General features: G+C 43.2%; 1 protein-coding gene across 15 annotated transcripts in view; it reads left to right on the top strand.

Annotated features, from left to right (window-relative positions):
* LOC126335395 (pumilio homolog 2-like) overlaps positions 1-17034 on the top strand; it is a 550606-nt gene that overhangs the window by 416926 nt on the left and 116646 nt on the right. The window lies entirely within an intron of this gene.

Below are 17034 nucleotides of genomic sequence, written 5' to 3'. Positions count from 1 at the left end.
ATTTTTAATTTTGCCTCATTGCATCACTTTTTGAACTGTTACTAGTAAGTGCAAAGTGTTCGTCTACATATGCGACACTCTACAAAAACTGGCACCACCACGTGTTCACGCACTTGTCACATTACTTGACTACAGTTGATAGGCAAAGTCTCTTTCGATGCTAGTATCGAACTTCGGGCTCAGTCGCGTTCTTTGTCACTTACCATCAGGTTGGCAACTGTTAACCCAGAAAATAGTAGACAAGTCAGATGGAACCAACAAGATAGTGTAACAAAAAAATCAACGCATTGTTCGCCTAATGTGTGCGAGACAGTTTCAGCTGACGAGTTTACATTTGAAAACGGTTTGCGGCGCAGTGTTCAGACGACGAAACCTATGAAGCTAATCTAGCCCCCTTTCGTTTGTTTCACTGTACCGACTACTGTGCTAAGTTGTTTTTAAGGACGGTTCGGCGGCTCGTTTGCTGGGGTTTTGGGTAGTGCGTTCCGTGCGACGAGATGGAAAGAAGTGGTCGAAGGACAGCCGCGAGCGCTGGTAGTACGACCTACGCAGTGTCAGCGGCAAGCAGACCCGTGCGAGTTGCGTGCGTATTCAGGCGAGGCACGCTTGGGTGCCACACCCAAGGCGGCGCGTCGCCCGTCCGTGGGCGACGGCCGACGTGGGACGACTGCTCGGCCGGTTCGCGGTAGGCGGCCCGTGGCAGCGCTGGTGTGAATGCACTGCAGAATCCTGGAGTACAGCGAAGACGACATCGAGTCGTCGTAAAGCATACCGCCGAATTCAGGGGGATTCATTAAGCAAGTACGCACCACATTGGTTTCACAGAAGGTCAAGACGAAGTTCCAGGATTAGGAAATTTAAAGAACTCAGTTGTCCAATTACACTGAACTGACAAAAGTCAAGGGACACCTCCGGATACTTTTTTATTACTTTAAATTTGTTCAAAATGGTTGGTTCAAATGGCTCTGAGCACTATGGTACTTAACTGCTGTGGTTATCAGTCCCCTAGAACTTATAACTACTTAAACCTAACTAAACTAAGGACATCACACACATCCATGCCCGAGGCAGGATTCGAACCTACGACCGTAGCGGTACGATTTGTTAAATTTGGTTGGGTACAACGTTTGTAGCACATCGTAAACCGTTGGTCAGTTAAAAACTAATATCTCTAGGAGAACGTGTGGTTTGATTTATATTTTAGTAGAAACCTTACTGCATAAGTTGGTAACTCTGTCATAACAGTTGCGACTCTTGTTCACGCTGTGGATACGATGTTCTCGGTATAATGTGTGTAAATACTTCGTTTTGTGCTTTTGTGCTATTGATATTTGTATCATATTTGAGCATCATAACAGCAAAAGGAATGTTGAAGAAGTGTACTGGGTGTTCTAGAGCTTGCTAGTGGGGTTAAGAATGAAAAGTTCGCCCAATACTTCAGCTCCTCTCACTGCTACCCCAAGTTCCTCCTGCAAACAGAAACTTGCGAAATATGTTAAAATTTGTTCAAATAATAGAAATGAGAATGATAAACACATTAACATCGTTACATATTTGAGATATTCTCAGTTTCGTGCTCACTGAATTTACTCGTTGTGCACTACTTGGACGGGAAATAATGGTCACTGAAGATGCCTATAGTAGGTGGGTTAGTCTGTAGCTTTACAGTTTTATGCGAAAAAAGTAAAAGCTAGGATCAGTTTTTACCTCAGAAAAGCGCAAATATAATGAATAATGTGAGTCAAACGTAAGGTATTTTTATGAAGTGAGGTGAATTAGGAAAGGTCCTGCTGGTGGGAAAATATTATTTTGTATAATGGAGCTGCCACGTCCGCTACAACCAAATAAAATCATAGATATTTTGCTAGACAAAGTGAAAAAAGTAGCAGAAGAATCAATGAGAACTGTACCACAAGAGGTGGTGAGGAAAGGGCATCTACAGACATCGATATTGCCTTCGGTGGTACTTGCCAGAGAGGGTACATGAGACCTGGAAATTTCTGTGCAGCTGCCGCAAGCATTGACACAGGCAAGGACCTAGATGTAGAACTGTCATGCAGACATTGCCATGGATGAGTGAAATTGCTAAATTGAATGCACACAAAAAGACACAGCGTGAACCGAAGTGCTCCAACGATTCTATAGAAACTGGAGCTCATGCTTGCCCGTTGTTATCAGCAGACCTCAAGGCAACTAGATACTAGAAAGTCTGGAGTGTCTCACCCACGTGCAGAAAAGAACGAGCACCCGACTTCGACGCAGGAAGTAGAAGCTGTTGAAGAAACCGCTGTCTAATGGCAAGACCACTAGGCGTCGTCTGACAGTACCATCAACCAACTGTAAGAATTATGACCAAGCGATATAAGCAACTAATATAATCTAGACGGCATAAAGAAGGTTGTGTAGGCAACCATTTATCTTAAAATATCAAGAGATAAGACGATCCACAAGCTTTGTTCAGATGAGTGGTGTAAACATAAAAAACTATCAGGCTGACCTTTAGAGAAGTTTGCCCACAAGAACTCTTTGCCTATGCCTGTTATGTTGGCTATAAAGCCACTGTATAGAGATTTGGCAAATCCATATCTTTTGAAGAAATGACTGATGGGGAAAACAAAAACGGACAATTCATGCAGAAGTGTAGTGTAGGAAAGAGTACATAAATCTATATTTGTGAGGTAGCATGCATCGAAGCTTTGGGTATGTGGTGCTGTAATCACATTTAATGTCAATGCTAGTACACTGAAGCTCTTGGAGGAGCTAGCAGTAAAGACTGGTTGGAATACGCGAGTCATACCCCAGGAACTGGACAAGGAGCGAGTCGACAAGGCTGAGCTACAAGCACAAAAGGTGTTCAAAGTGGCAGCATCTTCGAAGGGGAGGAAGATGATGCATTCAGACGACGACGACGAGTTACGATGGCGGTTTTTACCCTTTGTTTCTATTAAAAAGTTAGTTTAATTTAAAATTAATATTAATTTATATTTCTGAAAAAATTCGCAAATGACCCATTTTCTCAGGAACGATAGAAGTTAGTCGTGACTTTTTCAGTTAGAATGATACAGTATTCTCAGGTAATTGCTGGTCAGTATTTTTAATTGTTGTGCTATGCAAGGTATTGACGTTTTCAGTTAGCTTTACCGAAGGAAGTCCCGAACATATTATTATACAATTGTAATGTCGAGACAATACAGGGTGATTCAAAAAGAATACCACAACTTTAGGAATTTAAAACTCTGCAACGACAAAAGGCAGAACTATGCACTATCTGTCGGCGAATTAAGGGAGCTATAACGTTTCATTTAGTTGTACATTTGTTCGCTTGAGGCGCTGTTGACTAGGCGTCAGCGTCAGTTGATGCTAAGATGGCGACCGCTCAACAGAAAGCTTTTTGTGTTATTGAGTACGGCAGAAGTGAATCGACGACAGTTGTTCAGCGTGCATTTCGAACGAAGTATGGTGTTAAACCTCCTGATAGGTGGTGTATTAAACGTTGGTATAAACAGTTTACAGAGAATGGGTGTTTGTGCAAAGGGAAAAGTTCTGGACGGCCGAGAACGAGTGATGAAAATGTAGCAAGCAAGCATTTGTTCGCAGCCCAGGAATATGGACTCGCAGAGCTAGCAGAGAGCGGCAAATTACACAATCAACTGTATGGAGAGTCCACATTGGCACTTATCTGTCCGTAACTACCTGAGCGTCAACTACCCGAGGCGATGGATCGGCCGCCAGGCAGCCCGTGACAGAGCACTTCATCACTGGCCTCCAAGAAGCCCTGATCTTACCCCCTGCGATTTTTTCTTATGGGGTATGTTAAGGATATGGTGTTTCGGCCACCTCTCCCAGCCAACATTGATGATTTGAAACGAGAAATAACAGCAGGTATCCAAACTGTTACGCCTGATATGCTACAGAGAGTGTGGAACGAGTTGGAGCATCGGGTTGGTATTGCTCGAGTGTCTGTAGGGGGCCATATTGAACATCTCTGAACTTGTTTTTGAGTGAAAAAAAAAACCTTTTTAAATACTCTTTGTAATGATGTGTAACAGAAGGTTATATTATGATTCTTTTTGAATCACCCTGTATTTTCCATGAGTGATAGCGCGCAAAGGGCCTACTATTTTTCTGATCACTCATTGTTCCTAACTTCAACTACCTAGATACCGAAGCAGATGTGCAGTCGCATTCGAGCTCTTGGAAAGGAACACCGGAGTACTGAGATGCTTATTGTGGTTTGCAATGAAAATTTCGTGAAATATTAGGTATTTAGCAGACACTAAGGCGGAATCAATGTAACTTAATTGTGTCGATTTTCACCCCTCGCACAACGATTTTTGAGAATTTCTCTAAGGTGTAAAAGTTCAGCGTTTATTCGCACTATCAACGCAAGGTTCTGAAATTGGTTTTCAATTACCTTCAGAGTGTGTGTTGGTTTTTCCTGCTTCGTAGTAGACATTCCAGGTGCATTGGGTTTAAATTCCCAGCGTTCAGGCTTTTTATCTCTCACTTAGAATATTCTTCCGATACGCTGTTCCTGGGACAGATCCCAACGTTATTTTTATCAGCTGTTGGCTGAATTGCTTGTTACTTGCGATCGCATACTAGGATGATCCCTGCCAGTTACCACCACCAATTCAATTATTTTGAAGTGTGATGCATAATTTTGATTGTTGACAGAGGTATGTAATCCTTTATTCAATTTATGCTGGTAGAAACGCTCAGACTTAAGCTGGTTCTGTTTGGCTTTGCTGAGGCTGATCGCCTGTAATACGCCGTGAATACTGTGCTTACTGTAGTGGCAATATGTTCTCCCAGACAGCTCCCAAAGATCACGCTATGTGAGGCTAATTTTTCTTTGATCAAAGCAGTTTGAGCAGCCGTATTGCTTGTCATGCAACGAACCTCCCCACGCCGTAGCGCACTGTCGTAAACATCTTTTGTTCTCCGGCATCGGCTGAATTGCAGTTCGTTTGCCATTGTGTGCAGCCTCTTCGCGCCTCCCAGAGGCGGGGAACTATCTTCACTGACTCCCGTTTCATGTGAGAACAGTTTCTTTCTGCTCATATTGTTCTTACATACTGAATAGGAGTATTTTAATCACAAATCTTTTGTATTCTCTCTCTCTCTCTCTCTCTCTCTCTCTTTCTCTCTCTCTCTCTCTCTCTCTCCCTCCCTCTCCCTCCCTCCCTCCCTCCCTCCCTCCCTCCCTCTCTCTCTCTCTCTCCAGTATTTTTATTCATTACCCCATAGCAATGAGAAACCGACAGTGATTATTTCGCAAGTAACATACCTCTTCATATTTGCATCTACTCTGATTTTAGTGCTCTAGGTGACAGTAAAAAGTTTCATCTTCAACTGCAAGGATGATAGTATATTTCACTTCTTTTTCTGTTCGATGAAATCAATTTCTGTTGGCAAATGTTTCCTGTGAAGACGTTGGTAGCATTATTGACAGAGGTTACCAATACCAGATGTATCCATGCTCACGAATTTCTTTTATCATATTTGGTAACAGCAACAAGACTAATGTGGCTTAGAGGTTTCGACAGTTCTGCTATTTACTTTGCCGAAAACTACAGGATATTTTATTTCTTCGATAAGGTATATGGGCTAAAGTACCACGTTTACTATAATGCTCGATTTACGAAGTGCCTGGAAATATCAGCTTCTGTGTAATTGCAACTAATGTCCATACCCATGTGAGCAATGGGAGTGTGCTGCAATGTCGCAAAGGCTCTTTTGAGGGCGGCCTTGCAGAAGTGGCTCCAAGTTGCTTTTCCTAGTCCTTCTGTGTCACTTAGATGAGTTGTGAGTGCATGCTGCTGTGTTCGTTGCAGGAAAGCAGTTGAAGATGTTAGTAAGTAAATTTAGAGTCTGAAGTATAGTACTGGAACATTGTCTTGTCTCAGAAACGTATAGTTTGTCGCCGAGCATATATTCTCATCCAACGTCCTAATCAGAAAGTCTGTGACCACTGAACGTCTCTGGATCTAACGAGTACCTCTCTCCAGTTAAGTGAGCAGAAAATTCACGAGCCTCGTCGTCCTCATCTTGGCGGTCAGTTACTGGCAAAGCTGGGCAACTGTAATCAGAAAGTTAACTTCGTTAAACGTTAAACCGTTAATTTGCTGTAAATTTATTGGAAGTTACAGCTAATCGATAATTCGTTGGTCCACAATACCTTGAGAAACGCCGCAGCCAATTGCTGCAATGCAGAAGGCACTCCAACGCCAGATTATTTCTACTACCTCTGTTGTCGCTATCTGAATGCTCATGTTTGATTTTTCTTCTTGGCCTTCCTCGTCAAGACCCTGCCTTCACTCTTTTTGCAAAATGTACGTAGCGCGGTTCGTGTGCTCTCCTTATGTGTGGTTTCAAATTGTTAAGGCTCAAAGGATGATCCGTAACTGTTGACTTTCTTGCACAAGCACACAGTGTACAATCAAGAAGTATCCCGATGTGGTTACAAAATTAACGCAGTCACTTCAATGCGCCCACGGATTTTCGTCAGTTGCAGAGCTAGAATCCGATTTCATGGTTAGTTCCACAGTTATTTCCACTAAGAAAAACTAGTGGTTTACACGAATTCAGTTACCAATAATAATAAACAGCCAACACCTAGTTATTCTTTCTCGCACAGCCGCGCGATTTGAGGCGCCATTCACGAATTGCGCGGGCCCTCCCGCGGGAAGGTAGTGTCCTTCCTCGGGCATGGGTGTGTGTGTTGTTCTTAGCATAAGTTAAAGTAGTGTGTAAGTCTAGGGACCGACGACCTCCGCAGTTTGGTCCCTTAGGAATTCGCACACATTTGAACATTTTTTTTCGCTCACTCGATTGTTTCCATCAGTCGCAGTCACTCCGGCGTATCCACACTCTTGGTTGACCCGAACCTGGCGGCGCGGAGTCATTTTTGTCATAAGCAGTAGGTACCTAATTAACGATTAAGACTCATAAAAAGTTAACCCTAAAACGGCACGGCGGTTGAGACTAAATAGACGGTATAATCCTGTCGGATCCGATCTGCTCCCTCTTTGATGAGGTTTTGTGTGGATATAGGTACACAATAAGTATTATCATTGTATAGTATGGTTTATTGACAGTACGTTAAATGAAAAAAATTCTTTTTGTAGACACAACAAATAGTGGTTAGCCCTTACTGCCCGTTGAGTCCAGTCAAAGCACCTACACAAAATAAAACACAATTTTTTTGTAAAGAAAAAAATGAAATGTTTCCAGGAATAGAAAGAAATATCAAATGTGTGTTTCCTCAACAGAATCATCAGTCACGCAACTAATACACAATACTGTTTTATGCTCACCACATACGCATGAATTGCGTGTGACACAAAATTCATTTCTCTCTCTGCCTTTCGAATGATGACACAAGTTACATCATCTTCGTTTCATCTGCAACTTTTGGTTGTATGTGAGGGTGAATTGTTCCTTTTTTTTCCCCTAACACATTGATAATTGTCAAACGAAGAGGTCTCGAAGTACGTGAGCTGGACATAGTTTTTACCATCACGGCTTTGGTCAATCCGAACGCGAGATTTTGTTAGGAACGTGGCCCGTGCACTTACTGGGAATGACTCGTGGTTCTTATTAAGTTTGAATAAAAAGATATTGTTCACAGCTGCGGTGTTTAACATTAGGAAAGGACCTGGCTGAAAATGACTTAAAAGTTCGTGTCATCCTCCATCGGTAATGCTGGAATTCAATATGCTGTTGGCCCACTGTGGCAAGCATACGTGCAGTCAGGTGCTGGAAGGTTTCTTGGGGAATGGAAGCCCATTCTTCACGGAGTGATGCTCTGGGGAGAGGTATCCATGTCGGTCGGTGATGCCTGGGAAGTCGGCGTTCCAAGACATCCCAAAGGTGTTGTATAGGATTCAGGCCAGGACTCTGTGCAGGCCAGCCCATTACAGGGATGTTATTGTCGTGTAACCATTCCGCCACAGGTCGTACATTATGAACAGGTGCTCGATCGTGTTGAAAGAGGCAATCGCCATTCCCGAATTGCTCTTCAACAGTAGGAAGCAAGAAGGTGCTTCAAACATCAATGTAACGTCATGTAACTGTTATAGTACTCTCAGTGGATCCTGATGCAGTTTGAAATTCCTGTATGATAGTCTGGATAAACGTCTGCCTATTACACATTACGACCCTCTTCAACCCCATAGGCGGTCTCTTGTCAGTCAGCAGACGAGGTCGACCTGTACGCTTTTGTGCTGTTTGTGTTCCTACACCTTTCCACTTCACTATCACATTGGAAATAGTGGGTCTAGGTATGGTTAGGAGTGTGGAAACCTCGCGTACAGATGTATGACACAAGTGACACCAAATCACCTGACCACGTTCGAACGCCATGAGTTCTGCGGAGCGCCCCATTTTGCTGTCACACGATGTCTAAAGACTACTCAAATCGCTGATAAGGAATACCTGGCAACACAATGTACCTAATATGAAAAACGAGTGTTTTGGGAGGTATCTGTATACTTTTGATCACATAGTGCATGTCAATGGCCACCTTCGGGTCTTCCGTTTGGTAGTCTTTGTCTTTGCAGAATTTGTCCAACACGTCCACTCCATCTGTTGCTAGGTTATAGAATTCAACAAAATTAGGCTTGCTTGGCTCATCGCTTATTCTTCCACTGTGATAGATTGTTAAAATTAGGATAACATTTTTATTCTTTTTAGGGGTTAAAGAAACCCTCATTTTGATGTCTTGCTAGACGAACTTTGCAGTACCATCTGGGGCCATTAACATGGATAGTGGTTACTCACGCTTGTTTATACGTAATGCACAGACCAACTTAAGCTTTTCGTGAGACAGTTTGTCTGTCAACGAACGATTAGAGTGGTGCAAAGGTAAACTGAACCGTTGCTTCGAAGCCGACCTGCACCGTACCGTTTGAGGGTTAATAGTATTAAAGAGACTGTTAACTTAAAAAAAAAAAGGCGCTTTAAATCTAAGCCGTTAATCGAAGGGTTGACTCCGTTGATTAACCATTAACGGTCTTGTGTACAGCTGTGGTTACTGATAACGGAAATTTCTTTTATCAAAAGGATTTGAAACGATTGCCATTGTTTTAAGCGCCACCATAGTAACTTCAGTGAGTGACCTGTGCTGCAATTACGTATCATTGAATTTTGGATCTTCTTAACGTACGCTTGTATTACGCAGAGATACGTATTAATGTCTAAGAATACAGTCGATAATGTGTGTTACTTCTTCTTACGTCGTTCCGCTGTAAAACTTTTTTTTAATAAAACTTAGGCATATTTTTATGGCCGTCCCTTAGTTTTTCAAGATTAAAAATGCTGCGTTCTCATTAAATTCTCTCGCTTGGCAAAGCTGCTCGCAGAGACGTCCGTCCCATTATTTTTACAGAATGTGTCCTTTACCGTCTGCTGGCAGCCGATTCAGCCCCGCGCGTTCCATTTCGGTCGCCGGGTTTCGGTCTGAAAGACGCTGGTGTGGCTGTAGAGGGTCGCGCCTGAAAAGATACGCCACTGGCAGAGGCGGCGAGAACGCGAGCCCATTGAGAGAACGGCGCCGGCGCCTGGCCGCCGTTCAAGGCGTGCAGCGGCTGCCTGCCTGCCTGCCTGCCGCCGGCATTTGATTAGCGAACCACCCGCGGCGCAGCGGGCCGCACTTGGCACAGCCACCGCCCATCCGCCTCTCCGTCACGGTGCGAGCCTCCTGCTCTGCCAGCTCGTGCAATTAATATTCTCGCCACTGTGTGTTACTGCGCTGCTGTGAGCGCGTCCAACCCCTTGGCATGTGTGTCACAGTTAACGCAGCGTCTTGACGTTTATTCCACATCACGTGAAACTTTAACTCGCTGAATGCACTTCAAAACTTCACAACCAGATAATCTGACCCATAACTCATCCTGAAGAGAGAACATAAAACTTTTCTTCATCTGTCAACTTCAGTGTTCGTGTGTCTTTGAACACACACAGAAACCTTTATTGTTCATTCCACGATTATATTTTTACCCTATTCTGGCTGCATGAGAAACTCCATCGCTTTCGTGGGCCAATTTCCCCAGAGGGTGACATAGACTTTTCTGGCACAAGAGATGTGCATCAGTTGAATTAGATTCGCAGACATGAGATACAGGACGAGTCCAAAAGTACTGTACAACTTTGGAACGATATGGAAATTTATTGACGTAACGTACAGAATCGGTAGATGTGTCACGTTTTAGCAAACCACCTCAGGTTTCACATAAAAGTGTCAAGTGTCATTTTGATTTGATGTCACTATCATTTGTAACGACGCAAACGTCCCAACGGCAATCCTTTTCTGCTCACACTCGTTGCAGCAAGTCGGGCGTAACTAAATCGTTTGATAGTGGAAGAAACATACATACGGTTTTTAATGAAAACCCGGATAATCACGCAGTAGTGTGAAACAGTTGTAAATTTTTATTGTTTAGGGGCTCGTTTTCAGCCAACTTACTTCTTGGATCTCTCTTCTGTAACTTTTATAGAATCGCAAATATGTTAGCTGCTTCGTGCATGTGTAGTCCTACTGTAGGTGTGCTTGGCTCACCACAAAGAAGTAATTTCCTGAGATGAAGGGTATTCCGTATTATATTGTCGTATGTTCTCTGTACAGTGTGTCATTACCGATAGAGACGGATTCTGAATCACATCATCTTCTTCAGTTGTGGCCACCGAAATGCCCAATGTCTCGAATTAGGAAATAACTAATAAAAATATAGTTTTGTTGTCAACTGCCATTACTGCGTCTAGGAGCGTTAGAGACAAAATATTTTCAGAGGAATAAGCCGGGAGTGAGAGATACGGAGACGTAGGGATTGGCTCACACCTCCGAACAAAAGTAAATATTACTCCTATTTCACAACTGCACGATCTTATTTAAGTATTACGTAGTGAAAGACTGCGTCTTCGGAAAATAGCGCTTCCTGTATAAATGGTACATTACCATTCAAACGCTAAAGTATCTGATAAATTTGATCTTTTATTTGGTTTACATAGTAATGAGCGTGTTACGGGCTCAGTTGAGACGTTTTTAAAGCCCAGTAGTATTGTGTACGAGAGATAAGCAGTTCGTGTGAGATACTTTTGAACACTTCTGTTTTATGTATTAGAATTCAACATCGTTGGCTCTAGTTCAGAGACTGTCCTAAACAATCGTGTTGACGGCTGCATGATGGTTCGTGGCCACATCATATTCTTTAGTTTCTTTTTACACATGATTCCGAGGTCATTACTATATATGTCTTCAGATAGTGTGCAATTTCTTGTGGGGATTTCATTACACTCAGCCTGTAGAAAATAAATACTTATTTATTTAAAGCTTTATTTAAGGCACCTAAACGGGGGGGGGGGGGGATGAAATGAAACTTAATGAATTGAGAGGGTGTGTGATGTTATTTCGGTGATTTCAAAACAGAATTAAAATCGCAAAGAACTTGGCAGTATGAGTCCGCTTTTAGGTATGATGATGTACCCTCTGTGGTGTGTGTGCATGCACTGATTCGTTTGGGAAGGGTCTCACGAAGCCGACGTAGTCTCTTCTGATGAAAGTTGGCCCACAGTTGTAACAGACCCTGTATACTCTGGACACTGGCACCGGGACGGAGTTGACATCCTAGCTGGTCACACACTTCTTCTGTCGAGGACGGATGTGGTGATCTTGCTGGTCGTGGGAGCACCTCAGCATCACACAGACAATTCATTGACGCGTGTCGCGCGGACGAGCATGGCACTGATGAAAAATGGCACCAGAAGAATACCGCATGAGAAGTAACACATAAGAACACAGAGCGTCCGTGACGTTGGCTCCATCACTACTGCCCGCCACCTGTCGTCATAACAGATGGGTCTTCACACTGCGACACCAAGAGGAACACCGCATTACCTCTCCAAAACGATTCGAAGAGTCGATACTCTCCCCAAATAGCTGCCATACTTGCTGACGTTGGTGATCCGGGGTAGTGCAGAACAGCACTGACGGTGGGGATCCGGGGCAGTGCAGAAAAGCGATTCATCACTGAAGACAGTGCGACGCCTGTCCCGATTAGGGCACCCTTCCAAATCAACCATTTGTGTTGAGGTGTAATGAGAGCTCATACGTGGGAGGGAGTTCCCTAGCCTAGCTGCTGCTAGTCTGCGGCCAGTGGTGCGGTATGGCACAGAATTTTGCACAGAGTCCTTTACTTGACGATATGCTTGGTGCACAATACTACGATCAAACTTGGTCGACTGGGACTCTGACGACGATTATGCGTGCCCTCACGTTCCCACGCATTCCAGCATTATGCCACTGTCACCTGTGACCGACCAACAGATCTGGATATTGCACAATTCGACCAAACGGCCAAATGGAGATCCACAATGACGGCTCCTACCAAACTCTGTACGAGGTTACATTGACATCCAAGATGCTTCATTTTTTTACCTTTTTTTTCATGCAATGTTAAAACCTCCAGTTACCTCAAAAATACAGCATTACGCCACATGACGCTCTCGTACATTTAATGTGTTGTTATGAAGTGTAAAATACATTTTGAGGACAATGTGTACCTTACATTCTGCGACGAGACATGAAAACAATACACTATTCCATGCTCATTGTGTCCTCCAACGTCTTCTTCAGTAATTTTAAGAGTTACAACCTAAAGCACATGCCTCGTTGGAGGACGAGAGAAGCTACGGCGATACGATGCAGACAAAGGCTCACATAAAATTTCCAGCAGAATATGACGTCGGCCAGAGTCCAGTGCAAAATGCCCTTCGCGCATTCCCTCTCCTGCGGGACGTCTGAGGGCCTATTTGTGTTTTACCGTATCAAAGCTGAACACTGAAATTCTAATGTCGCCCATCCACCTGACATCTTTTGCAGATGCCGTTGCATAGAATAGCTCAATCAACGAAGGAAAATTGGGAAAAAATAGTGGCCGAAAATTTTTATATTCGATAGGAGGGGCCGTCGTGAAGACCATAACTTAGTCCCCACTGGTAGAGTGTGAGCGTCATTTTGTGTTTTTCTTGAATAACTCAAAAACCGCAGTTTCTAGTGAACTTTCCTGTTACAAAATTTATACATCATTTTCCACAAAAACGGTCATATTCATTTTTTATCTCTAGGTCTAATGCTTTATCCATCCCACCCCGATAAAAGAAGTAACTACACGGCCCTTCATAAAATTACACCTACGGCACCGTCCACAGCGCTCCTTACGGGTCACTGGTGACGCAGTGCGCAGACGTGCCCGGGGAGTGTTTATTTCCCACAGAGTACATGAACACGACGCGGAATACAGATACAAGTTACCAGTAATACTAAGTCAAGAAACTTAGATGACAGAATCTACATATATCTCTGCCACTGTTATACACTGCCAGAAGGGATATTGAATCATAGTTGCCCTGTACCGCAGCTGTAGCGTTCTTCCGGGAAAGGCAACTTCCCCTATAACAATCGGTTCTTGCTTTTCATTTTACAGAGTGACTGTACTTCTACAGAATTTTCTTCCAGTTCTCTGATGCGAGGCCACAAAATAACTTTGTGTACTTGTGTTGCAGCCACTAGGTGGTGAATTCATGAATCACCAGAAGGTTACTGCACTTCTCTCACCGTTGTCAACGATTCGGTATCTGCTGACACTTGCAGAATGGGCTGTACTGATTGGAGCCACAGTTTATCTTCCAAGATGGATTTGAATATGTATGATGGGATGCTTCTGATCATGTTCGAGTCTGGAACAGTAATCTGCTGTAACGCAGTGCTAGTCTTGGTCTGAATTTCCATAACACCCAGGTGACCTGTTGTAGATAGACAAAAGCTAAGCTTCTTGGCCTCATTAGTTGTTTGCAGAGCTGAGGCTGTGGTCATGTATTAGATACCCAGCATATTGTGAAAAATGTTGTAGCCAGTAATGGTGGAGACAACAAAATTTACATTCTCGAATCAGCAACTGGAGCTGAAGAGCCTGTCCCAAGTGTAACTTGCCACTTTTTTTTTTTATATAATAGCTCACTTAATAACTGCGAATAAGTTCCGTCTATTTAAGAAGAACTGGTGGGCAGCAACAGTCTGCCTGAAAAATGAAAAGGAGCCAGTGCTCGTAGAGGGAGGAGTCACTTCTCCCGAAAGAGCGCTATAGCTGTCATACAGGATGTTTTCTCATTACCAGGATAGAACAGTGTGTACACATTTACGAGTAAGAACCAAATGAAAAAAACTTCAAAGTGTAATTTTTTTTAAAATTGGTGGTTCCCGCCATTGTTTTGTAAGTTAGCAATACTGATGTGAGCTATGCACTACAGGCGACAGCATACTTCAGACAAGTGAAACGCGGCCAGAACACCAGTTCAAAATGGCTGCCCCGCTTGTGATTTTGCGCCAAGGAAAAACAGCGTCATGTCCTACGTTTTCTGAGCAGTAAAGATGCGAAGTCTATTGAAATGCGTCGGCGAATGAAGGTCCAGTGGGGTGATCCATGTCTGTCGCTGCAGCAAGCGTAGCAGGAAGTTCCGGAACGGCTGACTTCTGTGACAGACGCTGAGCGTCCAGGGTTAGGCATATTAATGTTATGAGGACACCAGAGTCTACCTAAGCAGTTAAAGTCACTGTGATAGAAAATCGCCGTGTGACGGTGGATGAAATAGCCTCTCAGCACATCACATCATTCATGAAGTGTTTTATTTTCACAAAGTTTCTGGGAGATGGTTGCCACGGCAGCTAACTCCACATCTGAAAGTACGACACATTGATTCCGCGGCGCATGGAGGCAGAAGGTGATAGGTTCTTCGCGAGAATAGTTACTGGAGACTAAACATGGATACACTGCCACCAACCGGAAACAAAGGGAGCGAGCAAGGAATGCCACCATTCGTCACCACCTGAATCCAAGAATTTCCGAGCACATTCATCATTTACAGGCAACGTTTTGCTGAGACACTTTCTGGAATAAGCGACGCGGTCTCCTGGAACACTGTAAGCTAGGGGAAACACCAACACCAGTGCATCATATTCCAGTATGTTAAAAACTCAGCCTCCGTTTGTAGAAAGATCAAAGCGTTGTGGACTTCTGACTTTTTGCGACATGATAACGCTCAGCCTCATACTGCCCCTGGAACACTAGCAACCGTCGATGAGCTGCACTTCGATACTCAGCAACATCCTCCATACTCACAAGACCTCTCGCCAAGTGGTTACCACGTGTTTCGAATACTCACAGAGGCGATGGAAGGAAAGAAATTTCGTTCCGATGAAGAGATGCAGCAGCCGGTACACGAGTGACGACTGCGCGCACACGACCAGCTTCCTACGCGCTGGAGGAAGTGTGTTGAGCGACAGGGAGACTATGTTGGAAAATTATACATATTTTCCACATTTGTTCGATAAAAAAAAATTAAGGTTTTCATTTGACTCCCCCTCGCATATATATTGTGTCCATATTGTTAGTAAATCATACTGTATTCCATCTAGTTGTAATGCACATTTTTAAAAATAATCCCCTCCTCCCTCCCCCCTTCGGGGCAGGTCTGCGCACTGTGTTATCAGCAATTTATAAGACTTGCAGTGGAAGGGTCTCCATAAGTATCTGAAACACCCTGTAATTGCTTCTCTTGACGTAATAAGGTAGAGACCATGCGGAATCACTTGCTCCCGTTCTTGTTTGCAGACGTGTATGAAGCAGAGATGTGCATGACCATTGCGCCGATGCTCCACCTTCCCTCGCGCTTCTACCCTCCATCCCCGCCCCGAACTCTGTTACACCCCCAGAACACAATTTATCTCTTAATACGGCTTTACTGCACTTCCACACGATACATGCATTTAATATTTTTTCGTAACTCTTTTAATTTAAAGGTAAACATTAATTTTATGCAATGTTAGTAACTTTTTACCATAGCTGTTGATCGGTACGAGGCGCTCGATTCCGTGCGTTGTCAGCACTGGCCGGAAAAAAGGAAACATTCCCCTTTCACGTCCCCACGACACAGGGCGGCAATGTGATTCTTCCGTTGCTCCATGCCCGCCTAAGACCCAGTCGGACGGCCATCCGTAACCAAGCCTTACAGTTGTGTCCAGTTTCCAAGTTCTTGTGTTGGCACCAAAGTGTGATGGTGGAAGTATTTTGAGAATGGTGACAAAGGTCAATGTAACCTTCTTTCAAAAATGTGAAACTTTTGGAAATGTGTACAACAATTACGATGAATCACTTCAAAATTTAACCATCCGTCTCTAAATGAGAATTTTCCATTTCGTTGTAAAGTTCAATAAACAACATTTAGCGGAAAAAATCATTATCTAGTCGACTTTGTTTTACTGAAATAGAAGAGAAATATAAGTATGATGGAATCACTTTATTTTTTTGTCTTCATCATTAATAATTTTAGGAGAATGTCGTATAGACCTATAAACAAAGATGTAACAGTTAATCGAATATTCGATTGTTAGGATACAATTAATCGGTATGGTTATCTTATTAATTTAGATAACCGAAAAGGTAAATTAATTTAATTACTATTATACTATTGAAATGAAATCTGTTTTGATAGGATGACAACTTGCTATTGGAAAGGGTAGATCCTATTATTGTCAGTAAAATCTGAATTTTACTTTAACAAGGATGGTTAAATGAAAATGTGAGATTCGATTCGCTGGGCCGAGATTAACTCCATTCTGTCGTTGTAGCCTATCAGATTATACAACTACTAAGTTGGCACAGTTTCTCATAGAATTTGTACTCGTTGTACCATCCGTTGTCTGTATCTCACTTCCCACTTCTCACAATAGGTCTGCTAATGCATTCTAAACTAAACGACGAGGTGAAGCTTGGGGTTGAACATTACGGTTTCTAAAGCCAGAAATATTACAAGGTAGCACGACCTACGCTTGATTTTTGCTGTTACGTCGTTTGCGTGGATAAGAGAGAAAGCGCTACAGGCTTAAGGAAACAACACTACTGTCAACATTTGTGTTTGATTTTGTTGGTTACGTAAAGATCCATTATTATGAATGGAAGACTCTTGAAGATAGACATA

This window comes from Schistocerca gregaria, chromosome 2 (assembly GCF_023897955.1).
Source record: "Schistocerca gregaria isolate iqSchGreg1 chromosome 2, iqSchGreg1.2, whole genome shotgun sequence".
Taxonomy (NCBI): Eukaryota; Metazoa; Arthropoda; class Insecta; order Orthoptera; family Acrididae; genus Schistocerca; species Schistocerca gregaria.
Note: the sequence above shows the minus strand (reverse complement) of the source record. Positions and strands in the feature narration are given on the sequence as shown.